The sequence below is a fragment of the Triticum urartu genome, chromosome 2A (assembly GCF_056163025.1).
Source record: "Triticum urartu cultivar PI428250 chromosome 2A, HENAU_Tu73, whole genome shotgun sequence".
NCBI lineage: Eukaryota > Viridiplantae > Streptophyta > Magnoliopsida > Poales > Poaceae > Triticum > Triticum urartu.
In genome coordinates this window covers 765,372,020-765,384,165 of record NC_141874.1, presented here as the reverse complement: position 1 = coordinate 765,384,165, position 12,146 = coordinate 765,372,020, and the positions used below count along the sequence as shown (strand labels likewise).

The 12,146-nt window shown below is 44.4% G+C and overlaps 1 pseudogene; it reads left to right on the top strand.

Moving 5' to 3' along the window:
* The first annotated feature begins 7,103 nt into the window (after positions 1–7,103).
* On the top strand, positions 7,104–8,325 carry LOC125540471 (26 kDa endochitinase 1 pseudogene; annotated as a pseudogene).
* The last annotated feature ends 3,821 nt before the right edge of the window (positions 8,326–12,146 follow it).

The following is a 12,146-nucleotide window of genomic DNA, read 5'->3' as shown; positions in this document are numbered from 1 at the left end:
CTGCCCTCTTGAGTGTTCTTGGTGAGAACATAGTTGACAAGGAGCGAACCAGGATTAATGGTATTACGAGGGCCGAACCATAAGACATTAAAGCATTTCAAATGAACTCTGAAAAGGTTGAAAGTTGGCATGGTATCATAATTTCACCCACATAGCACATGTGCATGTACAAAACGGGCAATGGTATCATACTCGTCTGTTACAAAGTTGGCATGGTATCATCATAGTAGTTGCGGGAGAAAGTCTTCACTTTTTCTTTGCTTGTGTCATTTGCTTATTGCGCCGTAACCATGGATAATCTTCCAAATTGCCATTGTATTGGGTGTGTTGGGGGCACAAGAGATTTCTTGTATTTGATTTCAGGGATGTTTGAGAGAGACCATCTTCATCCTACGCCTCCCACGGATTGATAAACCTTAGGTCATCCACTTGAGGGAAAATTGCTACTGTCCTACAAAACTCTGCGCTTGGAGGCCCAACACGTATCTACAAGAATAAAGTTGCGTAGTAGACATCAAGCTCTTTTCTGGCGCCATTGCCGGGGAGGCTAGATAAGCGGCACTCACATCCCGTCAACGAAGCTCTTTTCTGGGGCCGTTGCCGGGGAGGTGAGTGCATGAAGGTATATCTTTAGACTTGCAATTGAATCTTTTAGTTTCTTGTTTTATCACTAGTTTGGTTTATAAAAAGAAACTACAAAAAAATGGAATTGAGGTTGCATGATGTTATTCATCTTTATAATGTCTTTCGTGAAAATGATGGAAAGGAAAATTGTGCTCAATTGATAGAAGAAGAATTCTATAAAATGTTTGACAAAAAATCTTTGAATGATGAGCATGATTTCAATGTTGTTGGTATGAATTCTTTGAATATCCATGATGCTAACGATATGCAAAGCCATAAGCTTGGGGATGCTATGTTTGATGAAGATGATATTTTTAGTCCCCCATGATTTGATGCGCAAATTTGTTATAATGATTGCATTCCTCCTATTTATGATGATTATAATGATGAAAGTGGATTTGGAGAGGTCATGACTTTATTTAGTGATGAATCCACCATTTTGGATGATGCTTCAATTGACTATGATAACAAAGTTGCTATCTATGATGATTATGGTGATGACATGTATGCTATTTTGAATAATGATAACCATGAAACTTGTCATCATGATCTTAATTTTCAATCCCATGATAGTTATTTTGTTAAGTTTGTTCCCACTACTATTGATGAGAAGAAATTTGCTTATGTGGAGAGTAATAAGTTTTCTATGCTTTTGTGTCATGAAAAGAATGCTTTATGTGATGGTTATATTGTTGAATTTATTCATGATGCTACTAAATATTATTATGAGGGAGGAACTTATGCTTGTAGGAATTGCAATAATATCAAGTTTCCTCTCTATGTGTTGAAAGTTTTGAACGTATGCTTGTTTTGCCTTCCTATGCTAGTTGATTCTTGTTTCTATAAGTTGTTTGCTTACAAAATCCCTATGCATAGGAAGTGCGTTAGACTTAAATTTGCTAGTCATATACTCCATGATGCTCTATTTGTGTTTCAATCCGTATCTTTTATGCGAGCATCATTGAACTCATCATGTCTAGCTAAAAAGGCATTAAAGAAAAGCGCATGTTGGGAGACAACCCAACATTTTTACCTACTGTTTTTGTGTGTTCACATGATTATGCTACTGTAGTAATCATGTTTTATAGCTTTTGTTTCAATAAACTACTAGGTAAAGCCTTTGGGATAGTGTGGATCATAGTTGACTTGATTCTGTCCAAAAACAGAAACTTTTGCGCTAAGTCCAGGAATTTTGAAAATTCACTGGAACATGCTTTTGACCTGAAGTTTTTTACATGTGATAGATATGCAAATTACCCAGGTTTTCCTATTTTTGCAGAATTTTTGGAGTAGCATAAGTATGGTAGTTATCCAGATCATTACAGACTGTTGTGTTTTTGACATGTTCTATTTTCGATGCACGACCATTTTTTAAAGTTCCGAACATTTTTTAAGAGCAAGAACATTTTTCAAAAATTAAGAACACTTTGTATTCATGAATTGTTTCTAGCACAGTTTGCTTTTGCCAATTAGATGAGAAATCATCTTAATACACATGAATGTATGAATTTCTAACACACAACCACAACTCAATGATTGCCAAAATATAATGAGGAAAAAACAGTAACTCATCAGCTACCAAAAATGTCTCAAGCAAGTCTAATTGTTCATTCTACAACGGAGACTTAATTGCTTTCAGGGCTGCATAGAGGATGAAAGCCTCCAACGGTTCAACCATGCTACTAAGGGCGTCTTCAATGCCAACCTCCAAGCACGACAATGCATTTGTCCGTGTACAGGGGAGACCAGTCCGTGGACACGGAGGCGGCCATCCAAAAATCTCCGCATATGTCTGGTTACATGTTGGAAGAATTCTAACGAAATTGAACAAATTTGATGCATATTTAAATGCACTGGATGATATTCATTTATGCTTGGATGATTTTTACATAAAACCGAATGCCTTTCATCGTCGGTCGCGTCCTCGATTGGGACGTCCATAGCACTGGCCTCTGTCTGCCAGCCGACAACAATGGCAGCAATCTCCAGTTTCTACTCAGATGATAGGCTATCCTAGATGGCTTTGGAAGCAGTGCTCGTGTCGGGGTGGGACGGTGGCGGCTGCTGGTTGTGGTGGCGCGGGTTGCGGGCGCCGCTGGTTGCCATGGCCGTTGGCTGGTGGGCGTGGGGGTGCAACAATGGTGGTCGACTTCGTCCTCTTTTGCTCGACGGCTAGGAGCGTTGGCTGGTGGCGGCCTGTGGTGAAGTGTTGGCGGCTCAATGCATGTAGCGTTGTTGGTCGGCTGCTGGCAGCAGCGGTAATTCGAGGAGGGAGGAGAAGACTATGTGCCAAAGGGTAATCCTTGTCTAGCTTGCACCAGGCCGATGGCAGCGGCAGCCATGGACCTCGTTACATGCTTCCTTTAGGCAGCATCACGGCTACTCTCCTTCTTCGGTTTTATCCGGGTGTGCCATTATCTTTTTGGACCGTCAGTTGCGGCGCTCCGGTGTCATACCCTTCCCGAAGGCATTTTCTAGGAGTCCACGGTTCGTCGGGCGCAACATCATCTCTTCGTGACGTCTTTGTCTTGTTGCGAGCTTGGAGTGGGTTGTGGTGGTGTCGTTGTTCTTTTGCATTGTTGTATCCTTCCTCGAGTGTGTGTGGTATGGTGTCAAGTTGTATGCATTGAGTTGTATGATCGTTGCTTTATTTGTAAAGTAGGGATGTGCCTTTTTTAGGTAAAAAACAACTCGAGTTCACGGCAACATGTACAAATATTCACATGCAAATTCGCAACACAACCACTCAAATGGTTGCGGATGCCTAGTGTAGGAGAGCAAGAAGGGTGGAGAGAGGGCTCACGATGATTGTGGTAGTAGTCAGTGTGCCTAGAGATTGCTTGAACGTAACAGGGAAGAGGTCAGCGCGGTCCTTGCTGAGGAGGATATGACAACCGGAGTTGGACAGCTATGGCCCTGGCGCGAGCAAGGCACGATGATGGGAATTGGCAAAAGTGAGATAACGGCTAGCGAAAGGAGGGTGTTGCCGGAGCGCCATTTTTGATGGGCTAGAAGGTGGCGGAGTCTAGCTTTGGCAGTGCGGAGGTGGCCGAGGGTACAAGTCAAAGGCCAAAGGTAGCCAGTTGGGGTCTGGTCGAATCAACCAATGAACATTGTTTATAAGAGCGTCCAACTTTGGACGTTGTCGGTATTGGCGTCCAGCCCTGGATGTTGTTATTTCTAGCGTCTTTCCTACTTTTCAAATTTCTCATTAATGTTTTATTAGTTTTCGAATTCTGGAATATTAATTATCAATAATAAAAAATTCGGCTTGCTTGGCCGGTCCATCTAGCAACGTTCAGGTATAGTTGGTCCCATGGAATATTATTTCACTCGATCGTGTGGTCACTAGAAAGATAAAATTGCTTTAGTGTAACATAAATTAGTTTAAAATGCCGCAGTTAGTTCTTGTGGAGGCAGTATTTTTGTTCGTTTGCTTGGTGAGTTGTGATGGGTGCTAGATCTCAGGTTCATGATGTGATTGAGCACATCCGTGACGGCCGCGTGGTCTCGGATGGGCGGGTCCTTTGACAGTGCTGGCAAAATATCAGTTTTTGTAACATGGTTTCGACCCAGCAGGTCCTTCAACGATGTTGGCACCACACTGGTGTCAGCGGTACGGTCTGCGTTGATCTTTTAGCAGGTACATCGACCGACGACCGGCGACCGGCAACCGTGTCATCAACTCGCTGACATCTTTCATCGTAAAGAAAAATCTCGCTCACACCTTTGTTTTTGGCCCTAATGGAATTTGTTGGGCCTAGAGAATGGTTCCCATGCAGATGCAGGGACCAAATCAAACGTGCGTTTTGTTCTCAGAAATAATAGTCAAACATGCTCTTTCAAAAACAGTCTTGTATAGTATCTTGATAGTACAAAAAGGCATGAATACAACGCCACGCGTCCTAGGACACCACTGCCAAGTCCGAGATGGATGAGGGTCTTTACTCAGAACCCTGACACGGAACCATAACAACGTCCTCAAGAGGAGAAGATGTTCACAGGCACCGCAGCTGTTGGCACCAAGGCGCAGAGCTTTCGCTCAGTAGCTCGCCCATGTCACCACAAGGCACCCAGGATAGCCATGATGTGCATCACCCTTCAGCTTTGAATTTGGGCCTCCCTATTGTCCACAACAAAGTGCTAACCCGAGCCACCCGCCACTGCATCCCTCACCACCCACACGGATGAGAGGCCAAGCCGGCACTGGCACCATGATGTCTGCCGTAGAGCGAACCATGCAGGCCACAGGGCCGCTGCCCCGACATCCATGCCCTGCGACACCGCGTACCATCCACGTTACATCACACCAACCCCGGCTGGAAGAGTAGACGGCAATCCTTCCACTTCTAACCCAATATCAGTCTGCGGGTCTGCGTCTGTACCTCAATGGTAGGAGGCGCGGACGCCTATGTCCCCATCTAGTTCTAATGGATCATAGGGGACGTGCCATCAAGACCACCGCCGGCCGCCGCTTAAAGCCCTCTGGCCTAGACAAGGCGAGTTCGAGCGACACCAATTCTGAGGCCATTGCACCAACCCTTAGGACATCGAAGCAATGTGAGGACCGCCACCACCGGACCAGACCCAACCTCACCTACCCGAAGCACCAGCCCTGATCTGCCTTGGGCCTAGATTTGGGCCGCCCAAGCATAGACCCTAGATCTGAGCCTCCACCATCGTAGATGCGACCGGCACCACCAGCACCTGCCCAGCCCCACATACTGTCGGTTTGGAACTAGGAGAAAGGAGGTCATCATCGCCACCCCGCACCGCCTGCTAGACCCCAGCCGTCGTGCTACCATAGCTGCCACAAGCTCATCCACCACCCCTCGCCGCTGAGGCCCTGACCAGTAGACTGAGCGAGCAATAAGGCACCACCATTGCAGGGACGCGGAACAACAGCTTCTGGCCCGTGCCGGTTGCTATCCAGATCCGACCCCGGCAGCCAGGTGCGCTCCACCCTCCACGCAGCCCAACATGCGCCAGCCATGCCTGCGCTTAAACTCCACCTAACAAGTCGACGCGCCGTGTCACCCTACAGTTTCTTGGTATTTATTATCAAACTAACAAAATGCGACTAGGCAACTGTAAGAGACTCGATGAACAAATAAGGTATCGTGAAACAACGGAAGAACAACGGGGTTCAAGTAGCCGCCTCCTCCTCTAAAAAAGTAGGGTTCAGCCGCCTCCCGCTGGCGCTGCCGGCGGTCCGCATCATCTCCGGTGGCCCTAGGGCCATGCGGGCGCGGTGGATCCCGGCATGCACTTGCCGGCAGGAGGGCTTCGTTTATAGATGTGTTTTTGAGTTTTGTCAGGGTCTGTGTCCTGCTCAGGAAGGCGAAACGGCCACAGCTCCTTGAAGATTGAATAAGGTTCTCCCCGCCTAGCCCCCGTTCTAGTGGTGCATCTAGCATTTTCGGTGGGCGTGTGGAGGTGTGTCTCCGGCGGGTATGCCTTTGGTGGATTCGTTTGGATCTGTTTGTCGTTCGTCTACGCTCGTGTGTCTTCAGGTTGGATTCTTCCGACCTACATTATTCTTCATCTGTGACGGTAGCTGTTCTGGTGCGCTGGTCCTATGAGGCCTTAGCACAATGACTTCTCGACTGTCTACTACTACAAGTGTTTCCCGGCTTCGGTGAGGGGAGGGTGATGACGGTGGCGCCTCTTCAGCTCGCTTAAGTGCTTGTAGTCATCGCTAGGTGGTCTATGAATTTGGATGTAATTATATTATTTCCGATGTTCTCTGTACTGCCATGATTGAAGATCGAATATTTTTCATCATAGATAAAAAACAAATAACGTATCGTGTCCACATAGGTGGCAATGTAGAGTAGCCCAACAACATACAACCACATACAGGCTCAGCTCTGTGGCCGGCATTGACGTTAGTGGTTGATTATTAGTGGCCCACCAACAGGACTGATCCTCCTACCATACCCTACCCCGCTGCCTTGCCTACCGTGAGAATCATTGATCGATCTTATCTAGCAAGACATATTTCAGTTTTTTTAGGCTAAAACTACAAGATTTTGCAATGCTTTTTTGTTTGTCAGAGTTACAAGTGTTTACCTCATGCACGAATAGTTCTTCTACACAACGCAAAGTTGCAGAGTATTATATATTTCTGTAGCAACAAGTTAGTCTCATAGTTTACGTTTCTTTGCAAGCATATCCCACTACGTCCTCGTCGCGTATTCACTAATTTATCAGTGGAACGTGGTTGACGGCCCATTTCGCCTATTTATGAGAGCAGACCTGGTCACATGGTCCTGCGTAGTAATGAAGAAGATAAAGGAAATTTGTGGCGTGCCATGCAGCATAATTCAAGAGATAATTCAAACGATGATCAATGAGTGAGTACAATGGCGTTGCACGCACCTTTCTCCAGGCCCATTCTGCACCGATTTTCCACACACACGATTGATCTAGTTTTAAGGCACACCACGACTTTTCTCCACAGAAGGCCTATAAATGGCGGCACTTGGCGCCATAATGTATCAGGCACCACCAAGATCGATCATGAAGCCATACATGCCCACGGTACTGAGAGCCCCGAGGGTGGTGGCCATCCTGGCCATGGTTGTGGCGGCGGCACTCGCCACAGCCGTGGACGCCCAGCAGTGCGGCTCGCAGGCTGGCGGCGCGACGTGCGCAAACTGTCTCTGCTGCAGCAAATTCGGGTACTGCGGCAGCGGCGACGCCTACTGCGGAGCCGGCTGTCAGAGCCAGTGCAGCGGCTGCGGCCCCACCCCTCCCGGCCCCAGCCCCGGCGGGGGCGTGTCGTCCATCATCTCCAGGGACCTCTTCGAGCGGCTCCTCCTCCACCGCAACGACTGCCAAGAGGCCCGCGGGTTCTACACGTACGACGCCTTCCTCGCCGCCGCCGCCGCGTTCCCGTCATTCGGCACCACGGGGAGCACGGAGACGCGGAAGCGGGAGGTGGCGGCCTTCCTCGGGCAGACCTCCCACGAGACCACTGGCGGGTGGCCCGCGGCGCCCGATGGACCGTACGCCTGGGGCTACTGCTTCAAGCAGGAGCAGGGCTCGCCGGGAAGCTACTGCGAGCCAAAGCCGGAGTGGCCGTGCGTGTCGGGCAAGAAATACTACGGTCGCGGCCCCATCCAGCTCTCATGGAACTACAACTATGGCCCCGCGGGGCGTGCCATCGGGGTGGACCTGCTCAACAACCCGGACCTGGTCGCCACGGACGCGACGGTGTCGTTTAAGACGGCGTTATGGTTTTGGATGACGGCTCAGGCGAACAAGCCGTCGTCCCATGCCGTGATCACAGGCCAATGGACCCCATCGGGTACGGACAACGCTGCTGGCCGGGTGCCTGGGTATGGCGTCATCACCAACATCATCAACGGCGGGCTCGAGTGCGGTAGGGGGCAGGATGACCGTGTTGCTAACCGGATCGGGTTCTACAAGCGCTACTGCGATGTCCTCGGCGTTGGCTATGGTAACAACCTCGACTGCTACAACCAGAGGCCCTTCAACAGTGGGCTCTCGGTGGGGCTTGCGTCAGAGTAACAACATATCAAAACGATGAGTGAGTCCTCCATGCATGGATGTGTGAATGTGATCACCGATCAATAAGCTTGAGAAGTATTATATGAGTAAATAAATGGATGAATAAATTTCCCATTGTTGTGTGAGTATAAATGGATGAATAAATTCCACATTGTTGTGTGAGTATCTCTTGACTTGATGTAGAGGTTAAAAATGTTGTCATCTTTATTAAAAACATGTCCTTTGATGTTTGTTGTTGTTGTTGATAAGGGACACACTTGACCCGACATTGATTGCCGGCATAATACTTGGATCTTGAGCATGTTGTGTGTTGGATATAAAGATATATAGATCTATGCAACCATGGTTTCAATTTCTTTTTGACCTTGGAAGTAACTTTTGCCAAACGGAATTGAGAGGTAGAAAGTTGAATTCTATGATAAATATGAGGTCAACACAAGTTCCTCGTCTTCTAATGAATTAGCAGGGTTTTGCCTATTTGGAGACACCAAGCGTCACCGAGAAGGGATTTGAGCCGGATTGTTTTATTTTGACATGACACCAGCATTGCGATGTCACCGCGATTCTACAACCTACTACACAAAAGGTGAGAGACGAGAGTCCCTGCCCTCCACCTCACAACACCAGGGCAATAGTCAGAACCAAAGGGAAGATGATATTGATCTTGTGGTGGCTACGATTAATATCTAAGGGGGTGTTCTCTAGAATTCAGGGGCAAAGCCATCATATAGAGGTTGGGTTCAGATGTACCCCACAAACTTCATAAAATCCCATTATAATTAATCCTTATGTACTGATTATTACTACACTTTTGCTTAGGTACATCCCCCCCCCCCCCACTCCGCGCTAAACACATTGATATCTGAGATCTCTCATACCCCTTCATAATAAAGGGTAGGATGATCTTTTCACCGTGGCGATATGCGGCCTGCGTACATATACGTGGCGCCCTTTTTTTCTCACGGCGCCCTTAGCTTTTTTTACTTTCTTTTTGAGAGTGCAACCGACGTGAATTAAACTCAAGACATCTTGATCTAAGGAGGACCACACTAACCAAATAAGACATCCTAATGATTGTGCCTATTTAATTCTTTTTTTGGTTTTATTCTACTTGAGTTCACGGCTGGGTCGGCCCATTGTTGAACCGATCATTTCATCACCATTTATTTTTCAATTTTTTTCTTTTATCTTTTTTTATTTTTCAAAAAATTCTCACATATAAAATATTGTTCCAAATTTTTGAAAAACTTTGCGTTTCTTAATTTTATTCATAAAGTACAAATATTCGCATTAAAAAAATGTAAAGATATGCCAAAAAATTGTTCTTGTCTTTAAAAATTGCTCAGAATGTCATAACATGAATGTATTTTAAAAAGAGCGAACATAATTTTGAACACAGACATTTAAAATAAACACTGCAAAATTTGAAATTTGAAGCAAAAATCACGAACATTATTTGAAAATGCAGAATGGTCGAAATCACAAAAAATTGGCATGGTGCCTTGGAATGGTGATACAAGGTCCTAGAAAAAAATTGGTCATTTGAACAATGTCAAAAAAAGGTACTCTGAGACGGGACCTTCCGCCCAAGCCGAACTTTTTTCCATTAAAATTTGTGAACATTTTCTTTAATTCGTTAACTTTGTTATCTATTTCATGAACTTTTTTCCATATCCAATAACTCTTTTCAACTTTTACAAACATTTTATAAAATCTCGTTTTTGTTTTAAATTCATAAATATTGTTTCTCAAAATTGATGATTTTCGAAACGGCGAATCGTTGGGCCGTCTCAAGAGGCCCCCGCTGGAAGTGATGCGTAGGCTTTTTCTATTATATTTTTCAGTTTTTCTTTTTCGTTAATTTCTTTTCCTTTTTCAACTTTATTATTCAGTTTAAAACCTGTTTTAGAATTTGAAATATTTCAGGAAAACCAATTTTTTTTATTGTTTTCAAAATTATAATAATGTTCTGGAATTTTAAAAAATGATCCCACTTTTGAATCTTTTGTTCAGAAATTGAATAAAATTTTTTGTTTAAAAAATGTAGATAAAATTTGAAAAAGTACGTGGTTTGCAATTTTTGTACTGCATCTATACTTGGAAATTTATTAACAATTTTGAAAAAAGTGTTTGTTTATAAAATTTTCATACATGATTAGAAATTCCAAAATTGTTGAAAAATTTCAAGAAATAATTCAGGTATAGGAAAATGTTCATGTTGATTGGTAATGACGGAAATTGCAAATAGCACAAAAGCCTTGCCCTACCGGCGTACCCCAACCACTACCTTTGAACATGTTGTGTTTCTTGCGATGCATGAAATGATACCGCACTTTTCTAGTATGTGGGCATGCTCATGGGAAGCCTCCATGCAAAATTTGAAGGAATTCGGACACCGAACGCACGTTGTGTCACGTTCGGCGAGCGTTTTAGGTTTTTTTTCACCGTGAAAACCCTAGAAAATGCAAAAGATACAACATATATTATCAAAATAGCACATGCATGGGAACAAAAACAAATGGAAACAAAAACCATGAAAAAGGTATACTCCCTCCATTCCACAATGTAATGTCTATAGATTTTTGCGAAAGTCAAACTTTGCCAATTTTGACCAAGTATATAGAGAAAACTGTCTACATCTACAATACCAAACATGTACATTCTGAAAATATAACTCATGATGTATCCAGTGATGTGCATTTGGTATTCTAGATGTACCTACTTTTCTCTATAAACATGGTCAAAGTTTGTAATGTTTGACTTCTATAAAAATCTATAGGTACTACATTATGGAACGGAGGAAGTACTAGGTACATCATGAGTGTTTTTGCCTCTACCCATTTTAGCCACAAATAACATTCCTAGAGCCCTCACCAGAAAAAACAAAATCACTACTCAAAGGTGCACACAAATGACGAGACCTCCTAGTCTGCGCCACGAAGCAAACTGGCGCTCACCCCAGCAGCAGCATGGACCGGCCCGTCAAAGAGCACCAAATGTTCGAAAAAGAGACTGTTCCATATTGATTGCTCACTCTTTGACCAACTCACAGGTGGGCAGTGACCAAAACCCAGTTGATCGGTGACCATCAACTCAAATATTTCAAAAAATCCTAAAGAAATTCACAAAATTTGGAAACCTTCATAAATTTCAAAAAGTTTAGTAACTTTTAAAAAATAACAAAAAATTGAAAACAAAGTTCACAAATTTGAAATAGCTCATGAAAACGAAAACAACCATGAATTTCAAAAAGTTAACAAATTCAGATCAAAATTCATGAATTTTATTTCCGCCAAAAAAGTTCCCAAATTTGAAATAGTTTGCAGATTTGAATTTGCTAAAATAAAATAAATTTCATGAATTTGATAAAAATATTCGAATTATAAAAAGGTTTACCATTTGGAAAAATAAATAAAGAAATAGCAAAAATTAAAAAAGAGCTAACCTCGTGTCGAAAAACCCGAAAGAGAAACCGCCCAGACAAAACACCATTTTTAGGCAAAAATACATTACATGGGCCTGCCCTTTTTCTACCTAGTTTTCTTTCTTTAGGAAGGGGTGTGCGCCATTCACGAAAGTGCAATACCTGGGAGACGTCACTACTGGTGCGGGCCGGCCCTCCTTTTTTACAATTTGCTACCGCGTGTGTGCACATTTGGAAGCATTTTTCAGAAATGCCTCAAAAGGTCCTGAGCATCCGAGGCGTTTTGGAAATCGCCGCAAAAGCTCTGACCATCGGAGGCGTCCTGAAAAAACGCTAAGATATGCCTTTCCCTTCGTGACTATAGCTAGCATTTTTTAGAAATGCCATGTTAGACTTTTGATGAAGGCATTTTTTGAGCCTTCAGAGGTATTTATTGATGCCTCCTAATCCCTACCATGTTGTAGTGCGTGTGGCATGCTGGCTCGCTTGGCCGGTCCATCTAACAAAGTTGAGAGCCATGTATCCCTTTTGCGCGAGGCATAGTTGGTCCCATGGAGTTTTA